Source organism: Hemitrygon akajei, chromosome 5, assembly GCF_048418815.1.
Source record: "Hemitrygon akajei chromosome 5, sHemAka1.3, whole genome shotgun sequence".
Lineage (NCBI taxonomy): Eukaryota > Metazoa > Chordata > Chondrichthyes > Myliobatiformes > Dasyatidae > Hemitrygon > Hemitrygon akajei.
Genome location: NC_133128.1, coordinates 54,786,932 through 54,796,681, shown reverse-complemented (window position 1 = coordinate 54,796,681; position 9,750 = coordinate 54,786,932). Strand labels below are relative to the sequence as shown.

At 39.6% G+C, this 9,750-nt stretch overlaps 1 pseudogene; it reads right to left on the bottom strand.

Annotated features, from left to right (window-relative positions):
* Window positions 1-240: 240 nt before the first annotated feature.
* Window positions 241-1,254, bottom strand: LOC140727207 (eukaryotic translation initiation factor 4E transporter pseudogene; annotated as a pseudogene).
* Between the last annotated feature and the right edge of the window lie 8,496 nt (window positions 1,255-9,750).

The window sequence follows — 9,750 nt, the reverse complement described above, 5'->3', positions numbered from 1 at the left end:
GTCAATCAGTCTGGAGGCCAACTGTTACTGTTAGGGTACCAACAAACTGGGAATGAATCCTAAGTCATTTAATCTCTGGGTGGCATATATATAGATATTGGCTTGGATACTGCATTACCATAGTGGCACCTCAGAAAGCATAGATGATGGAAGACAAATGACCTTGCTGATTAAGGACTGGCATGTGATGATTCTGACCGCCAAGCAGGTCACCAAGAATATCTAGGGATGTAGGCCCCACTACAGGGAGTGGTAGAATTTAAGGGGGGATTGATTGCAAGGCAAGGTTCCACTTGCCTTTATACTGTTAATGAGTTTATTGGAAACAGTCATATATCAGAGTCTTTTTTTTGCATTTGTTTGGAACCAGATCATGCAGTTTGTTCCAAATGTTGCACCATGAATGGGGTGGCAAGCTTTCTCTCAGTTTCATTTTGATTCCTTATAGTTCTGCTTCCATCTCTTGAAAAAACAAAACCACTCCAGTCTGTGAACTCTGTGAGATCTCCTTGTTGGCCATGAGACTGGACAGCAGTGCTTTCACATCCACATTTGCTTTTCACAGTATTTCTAAAGTATCAACCTTTTTATTAATCTCATTATCTTCTCATGATGGAATGGGAGCAAAGTAGCTTCCAAGTTGTGAAACAGAAGATGGAATCCTCTGCTCCAGACAAGCAAGTGTCTCAATTTCTTCATGTTAGGTAGACTGCACACTACTGCAGCGACTACCTGGTCTACTTAGGTTACTTTAAAACCATTGATTGAACTGGTTGGATGACCCTGCTCCTTTATCAAGCATCTTTTCAAACATTGAAGTTAGTCCAGGTGCACTTTTCTCCATGTTGAAGAGCTCATTGAAGTTAGAGTTCCCCAATGAGTGTTCAAGCAGGACTGCTTCCTGGGGAAGTTTTAGGTCAGCTTCTGATACAAAAACAAAAGGGATCTCTGCTGGGCAGCGCCATGGCATCATACACCTTCTTTAAGGGTTTCTGATCACTTCCTCATCTTCTTTGCCTGCCTTGAATCCTCCATTAGCACCTTTACATCAAAGCCTGTCAGCTCCACTGTTTCTGATTGATTGATGGGCGCACCAGATAACCATCCTGGTTCCTCTTCAGTATGGGAAACACATTGCCTTCACTCGCCAAAAATGCATTTACCATCACCAAACTCTCTCCTAAAGAGATTTTTCTTGTAGTCTCGCTTCCTGCCTTTTCTAGTTTCCCTGTCATACGTCTTTGTCTCTGCCATCCTGACCAAAGGTTCTTGATGTTATTATGTGCCCACTTTCAATTCTCCACTGGCAACCCAACCCACAAATATTTTCATTCTCTTTCATTTCCAGTGGGCTTGCAAATAGTCAACCATTGAAGGTATTGGTCACATGACAGCCACCACCAGTGCTTCAGCACTGAGGACTGAGTACAACATTAAGATCTTCTTTCTTTAGTCTCTCTCATGGACCTGCAGTCCTTTGCATCGGAGCTGCTCTCTCCAAATCTGAAGTATAGTCCTTCTTAGTTCTATCCAGAGGTGAACTCCTGCCTGAACTGGGATACAAGATAAGATAAGATATAGGAGCATAATTAGGCCATTTGGCCCATCAAATCGGCTCTGCCATTTCACCATGGCTGATCCAATTTTTTCCTCAGCTCCAATCTCTTACCTTCTCCTCATATCCCTTCATGCCCTGACCAATCTTGAATCTATCAGCCTCAGCCTTAATTATACATAAAGGCTTGGCTTCCACAAATGCTAGTGCTGAACACGGTCAGCACACCATTGTGGGCCGAAGGGCCTATAATGTGCTATAGATCTTTCTATGTTCTAATTCCGCAGTCACCACTCTGACTAAAGAAGTTTCTCCCTCTTTTCCATACGGTCATATTTTTCCAGAAGACATGCTGGTCTCTGCTTTGCGTATGGGTACTCTGATTTCTAGCAGCTTTTCCATGGAACATCTGTATGGTTTCTTCACGCCACTCTTTTTTTTGTGTCATTTAATTGATCTTTTATCTTCAATCCATTTTCTTTTATCCATGCTGCCACCAAGGCTCAGCAGCTGCCTCCGATACTCTGTGTAGAACCCAAGCTCAACAGCCAGCTTAATAGTGATTCCTTTCATACCGCCCAGCTCTTCATTGAATACTACTGTGTGTTTCTTCAATACTTCTTGTAGACCAGCGCACCCACCAATCAAGTGCACTTCATGCCAGCTGAGTTTGAGCACCTCCAACCATAAGCAGTCAGAAGCACTGGATAACTATCTTTAACAACGTTCAGCGGATGTTTCTTTCTCTGTTCGTTAATCTCCACTGTAACATGTACTACTCCCCTCACTGAAACAACCTCACCAGTGTAAGTCTTTAAAGTCAACTCTTCACCTTCTCATTTTGTAAACTGTCTCCAATGACACTGCAGCATTCGTGTCCACCTGCATCCTCATTGTGGCCCCATCCAACTATGGGGTCACCCAATAGTCATCTTTATGTCCTGAAACAGATAAAACACGCAAAGCTTCTTCAGCCACGGAGTGAGAGTCACTTAGTCCATCCTCAGCATGCTCCATCTTAAATTAAATTTTACTTGGAACTTGTTCATGCTTCTTTTTTGTTTCTCCAATAGTAATTTTTCTTTTTTTTTTGTGATTTTGCTTGACAGTGTCTTTTTACTTTCACAGGTATGTTCAATACTTCCCTTTTTGCCACAGCTTCAGCAATTTAAATCCTTATACCAGCATTCTTTTGCCGAGTGACAAGTTTTGCCACATCAGTAACACTGATTGCCAAAAGGTGTTTTATTCTTAAACTTAATAGAAACTTTATGAACTTGGGAGATGTGTTTAATAGCTGTGCTTCTTTAGCTGCCACCTCCATAGATGGACTCATCTCAATTGCCCTCTGTAATGTTATTCTGTCTTCTGTAAACAAACGTTTCTGAATTGCCTCATTACACAGACCACATATGAGTCTATCATGTAACGTGCCATTTGGCAATAGTCCAAAATCACAAAGTTCATCCAATTGCTTCAGCACTTCAATAGACTGTGAAATAAACTCGCTTTCCTCTTATACTTTTTTCCATAGATGCTGCATGGCGTGCTGAGTTCCTCCAGCATTTTGTATGTGTTGCTTGGGATTTCCAGCATCTGCAGATTTTCTCCTGTTTGTGATATGATTGCTACTCTGCGAAGTCTCTTGCAGGGATGCCTACCCTGAAGAAGTTTAAATCTTTCCTTTGACAGGAGTTCAGTGAAACCCACTCTCACTGCTCCCCCTCTGTGATCCCTGCTGCTCTCCAACTCTTTGACCATGTGCATTTTTTCTTTTGACTATACTTTTTCCCATAGATGCTGCCTGGCCTGCTGAGTTCCTCCAGCATGTTGTGTGTGTTGCTTGTATTTCCAGCGTCTGCAGATTTTCTCTTGTTTGTTGATTTCTTCTTGGTTCCTTTTATGGAATTTAAACCTCTCGGCAATAATCAAAGGTTTAGACAAATAGATATCCTTTAAGACTTTATCTATGTCTTCAAAAGGCTTATCACCAGGCTTAGCAGGTTGCAGTAGACTGTGTAATAAATTAAAGGTTTTTGCACCCATCAGTCAGAGAAGTTGGAATACAAATATCATCTGAAATTTGACTTGTCAGTGCAAAATATTCAAATCTTTCAGTATATGAATCCATTGCTCTGTCATTTCACCACCGGGCTCCTTACTCTCAAACATTGTCACCATTTTCAAAGACAGTCACGTTCCAGATAAGTTAGCTAGTCTTATCTCTCTCTCTCACTCTCTCTCTATCTCTTCTTTGCTTTATTTAACCATTCTGTTCTCGTTTTCTTCACACTCACCATGCTTCCAACGCCCGTTACCTCATGGTGGGTGCATCTTCTTCTCACTCACCCACATTACACATTTTTTCTTGCTGAAAGGAACAAAACTTTAAATATTGGATGAGGTCCAGTCATATCATCGTCATTTGTTATGCTTATGGCAGTGGGAAGCTGTGTGGCCATGAATAACACACACGAGGGATGAAGAGGTGAGGAACAAAGCTGCTGCTGTTCATTTTACTTCTAAGTCATCTATCTCATTCTACGGTCTGTATGTAACACGTAGGGAAACTCGACAGCAACCCGTAATGTTCGAAATACACGTGAATACATAACAATGCAATTGCAGTGGCACACGAGTCCTGGTATACATTCTGTAAGTTACTTCATCATCTTCATTCCTTAAATGAATCAGGCAACCTTTAGGACAGGTACAAAAAATGGATAAATTTTACTTTAGTTTTTGGACAAAGGCAGTTCTGAGAATATTAGCATCATTTTTACTTATTATCATTTATCCCGGTAACACACTCAATTAAGGAACAATGTTTCAATGGTAAATTCATCCAAGGAGGTAATAGGCAAATGGAAATGTTGGAGATGTTCTTTAGTCCCTGAGGAATGTGGGCCATTTGTAAGATCTTGAATTTTGCTGTAACAAATTTTAAATTGAGAACTGGAGTAATTTATGAACAAAATATCCTTTGAGATATTATGGTAAATAAATTATTCAAATGTTAATTTTTAGATGTCATCCAGAACTAAGATATTAATACCATAAGTATACGCTGCAGTAGAGGATTAAACGAATGAGTGCACCTGGCTGTAAAAGATTAGTTCTGTTAAATTTGTCATACACTGAGATATTGTGTAATATTTATGTCTAAAGTCATGCATCAACATGTCCGTAACAGCTAATAGAGGTAATAAACACAGTAAACCATATTTTATGTAAGTAGTCTTCAACGCAACATTTAGCCTTAAGCCTATTTCATGTTAAATAAGATAATATCATGGACAAGTTCTGTGCAGCATACTGGGTCTTGGCATTTCTTTTTAAAAGAATTAATGTTGGATGCCTGATTGAATTATATAACCACTGGAATAAATTAATAACATGCGTTAATCAAAATGTATAATGCTCAGGCAATAAAGAGCTCTGCTGCATTGTACTCTCCTCATCAATGAGAGCATTTAGTTTAAAGATGCTGCAATCCATTTTTTGAAATAATAGGCATTTTTAAACATTTTGCTTCCTTATAATTATACAAAGCAAAAAAGGATATTTTGTTTTGTTAGTATAGATGTTAAATTGGAAAATAGTTTTGTATTGTCAAGATTATTCAAAGGTATTTCAAATGTCAATCATGTGATTATCTACAAATGAAATCCAATAATAACTAAAGGTTTGTAATAACTAACATTGTACTTGACAGAATTGCTAATAATGCAGATAAAAATACATTTTGAGTATTGTTGTTATATTTGCACACTAAGAGACAACATCTGCCTTATGTATACCTTAAAGCTGATTTTTAATAGATTTCTAGATCTGATGCAGATGCATTGAGTTTGGGATGAGGAAGATAATTTTGTTTAATTGGCTTACGTAAATACAGTATAGGTGAGTAACATTCGTTGTGGTAGGAGGGAAAAATAGATGAAGGGGATGTGAGAAAGAAAGATGGAATTAGTGTGGAATGGTGCTTCATAGTTGCCATGGGTGTCATCTGAAGAATCTGTTTCATGCTATATGGCCCTACGATTCCATAATATATAAAAAATACCCTTGTCAGACATAATCTCTGACAGGTATCCCAAAGTTCTCAACTTAACAAACTATAAGATCTTTTTCCTTGGAATTTTACTTAGCTTGTGTGAAATCCCCAGTAATAATTTTGCCAAGGTAGAGAGTGCTACCTGTATCCATGAAAACTAGGCGTGCACCTTGAAAACTTTATCTCTTGTGTTTTATTTCTGCACACAGCATCTAATATTCATTCATATCCTATTTTAAACTTTAAAGCAGTCAGAAGTAAGGGTGGTATGGTAGAGCGGTGGTTAGTATAGTGCTATTATAGTTCTGCCGCTATCTATAAGGAGTTTGTTCGTTCACCACGTGACTGCGTGGGTTTCCTTCAGGTGCTCCAGTGCACTCCCACATTCCAAAGATGTATAGGTTAGTTGGTTCATTAGTCATATGGTGTTATCGGGTGATGTAGGCTCATTGGGCTGGAAGGGACTGCTACCACATGGTATCCATTAAAAACATTGTACTTTGAAATCTCACCATAAACTCCTTGTGTTGAAATTAACATCTGTGAATTATCTGAAAACCAAATGGGTCATTCCAGTTGACTCTCGAAGACAAGTTCCAAAACATAAGATGATAGATCCCCTGGAAATTCACCTGGAAATCAGTGAGAAGATAACAAAAAAGCAGAAGGCATATATACTCAAACTGATGGGGAGAAACAAAAACCTAACTGTTCACACTTTATAAATATATAGTAACTTGTACATGTTCCTGGTGATTCCCACAACACATCAGGGATGCACTTCAAAAGCACTGTATTAACTGTTAAATGCATTGCCATGCCTTAATCTCATAGATGCTGGTTCACAATTGCGAGCTCCTGTTTTCTTTATCAGTAAGTCTATTCCTTTCACTTAAACAGCAATGAAAATCAAATTACAGTACAGTGGGCAAGTAAATTGGATCTTTTTTCCCCAAGAAAAGCTGAATTTGTACCAGATGCAGATGAACTTAGTTTATGGATGAATGTACGTTTAAAATAATTGAGCCAAATTAGGAGTTTGATCCTTATCTAATCGGCAAAATGTATCACACCATTGTTTTTAATCTGCACATGCATCAACATGCTGATAGGTAAAATGATGACCAAAATGTTGCTGTGAGCAGTTGAGGAATAGCTTTTACTATTAACAGAATACAGAACAGTACAGCGCTGGAACAGACCCTTTACCCGCAATGTTGTACTGAACTAATTAATTTAGTAATCAACTACCCAACCAAACTAATCCCTTCTGTCTATATCTTTCAATTTCCTGCACATCCATTTGTCTATCTTAAAGCCTCTTGAATACTTCTGTCAACTCCTCCTCCACTACCACCCCAGGCAGAGCATTCCAGGTAAAAAAACGTGCCCCACAAGTCTCCTTTGAACTTACCCCTTCTCATGTTGAATGCACGATTTCTAGTATTAGACACTTCAAACCTGGGAAAAGCTACCAGCTGTGTACTCTATGCCTTTCATAATCTCATAAACCTCTCTATCAAAGCTCCCCCCAGCATCCACCATGAAGAGAAAACAACCCAAGTTTGTCCAACCTCTCCTTGTAGCATGTGGCCTGTAATCCAATCAGCATCTAAGTAAGAGTCTTCTACACCATCTCCTTCCTATAATGGGCCAACTGGAAATAAATGCAACATCCCACATGCAGTTTAACTAGAGTTTTGTAAAGCTGGAACATAACTTCTTGATTGTTGAACTCAGATCCTCGACTAATAAAGGGTAACATGCCACATTCCTTCCTTACCACTCTATCAATCTGGGTAATCACTTTCAGGGAGCTTTAGATCTCAGTTTCCCTCTGCACATGAATATTGTTGAGGGTCTTACCATTAACAGAGTATTCTCATTTTACATTTGATCTCCCAAAGTGCAACCTTTCACAGTGGGCTGGGATAAACTAAATCTGCCGTTTTTACACCTAGAAGTACACCCAATCCATATCCTGCTGAATCCTTAAGCCTGTTGTCTGGAGCCCAAAGACTTCCCATGAATTTGATGTGGCAAAGTAGCATCCTCAGGAAGCAATCTGTGAAACCAGCTGCAAAGTTGCAATAAAAAACAGGATGTTCTTCATAGAGCCATGCAGTCTACAAAGCAGGAATCAAAGAGCAAGAACAGGTAGCAAAGTAAATGAGGAGATGTACATATGGGATTAAGGGAAAGATGGAAGTAACAAAAGCCAAAAAGTCTATTTTCTAAAAATTTGCATCATTAATTTGTTTCTCAGTGAATGACACATTAGCATCTTAACTTTATTTCAGATTGTTTAACAGTACTTAACACATTACATTGAAAACGTGATGGCTTCTAATTGCACATGATCCAATATTTTCACTTACATTTAGAGTGAGGATAATGGGCAAATTTGATCACAAGATCATTCCATTTTCTGTGTGGATTCCTGTGGAGAAGTCTGCACAGAACGCTCATGGAGTCATAGAGCACTACAGGAAGAAGCAGGCCATTCAGCCCATCTAGTCTGTGTCCAACTATTATACTGCCTAGTCCCATTGGCCCACACCTGAACCATAGCCCTCTGTATCCTTCCTATCCATGTACCTATACAAACCTCTGAAATGTTGCCCTAACCCTAACCTACATCCATCATTTCCTCTGGCAGCTCACTCAACAATCACACCACACCCTGAGAAAATTAGCCCCTTACGTTCCCCTTAAGTATTTCATCTTTCATCCTTAACCCATGACCTCCAGTTCTGCTCTCACTCAACCTCAGTGGAAAAAGCCTGCTTGCATTTACCTGATTTATACTCCTCATAAATTTGTACACCTCTATCAAATCTCCCTCATTCTCCTATGCTCCAGGGAATAAAGTCTTAATCTATTCAGTCTTTCCCTATAACACAGATCAAGTCCAGGCAACATCCTTATAAATTTTTCTAAACTATTTAATTCCTATTGATACCTTTGTTCATAGGTAGGTGACTAAATCTGCACACGAAACTAAAAATTTAACTGCACCAACCTCTTATACAACTTCGACAAAACATCACAGCTCCTGCATTTAGTATATTGCCTTATGAAGGGCAGTGTACCAAAAGCTCTCTTTATGAGTTATCGACCTTTGATACCACATTAAAGGAATTTAGGGTGTAAAGGAATTTTCCTCATCTGGCCTCCATTTTACTTCCTCCAGAGGGAGGTTTCCCTCCTTTGATTAAGGCCTGTATTGGTGCTGAGAACCCTGATACAAAATTATCGTCAGTAATTACCTTCCTCACTCCCCTTACATTGACTAGGTGGGGCATGGAACTAATTGCAGAATGACTGTCATCTGAAATGTCCTTCCTCCATTGCAGCATTGTGTATCCTAGGTACTGTATCATTTGTTGCCCTATCTGAGCCTTGTGTGGGCTGATTTTAAACCTCTGTCCTACTGAATTTCCAAAACATTGGCAATCACCCCTAACTGACCTACTTCATCCTCCGAAGCAATTAGTAAATCATCTACAATTGTAAGATGGTCCAGCAGTTACAGTGTCAAACTGAGCTTTTCCACAGTCTATGCCATGACCTTATGAAAAAGTGGGCTACTGAGGAGTTGCTGGAGGAGTCTGGTCCATATACACTGCTGCCTACCAAGGGTGAAGGCAAATCGGTCTAGGGGCTGAGGGGCTAATGGGAACCCTCAAAATCTATTAGCACTGTCCTAGCCTGAGAAACTTCTGTGTTCTGGAGACAGGCACCAAATATTTCTATGTAGTAGCGTCATTCAGCAACTCCACACTGTGAGAGTGATAAATCTACTAGAACACTGGCCTAAACACGATAAATACCGATCACTGAAAACTCTCCTTTTGCAGACTTTTGGAGTATTGGAGACTGAACCTGTCAAACAGTTGCTCTCCTTGCCCGGCCTCGGCAAAGGTAAGCCTTCGGAACTAATAGACCACAAGCTGTCTCTCTTGGGAAATCATCATCCTTGTTTTATTTTTAAAGATCTCTTCATGCAGCAAATGCCTGATCAATAAACTCTTCTTGGGCTTGCAGCCAGGTATAGGTATCGATCATAACTGACATTTTGATGACAAACTCTGCCATCTTCATTAGGGATGATGCCTGGGCAAGTCTAGTCCAGTGG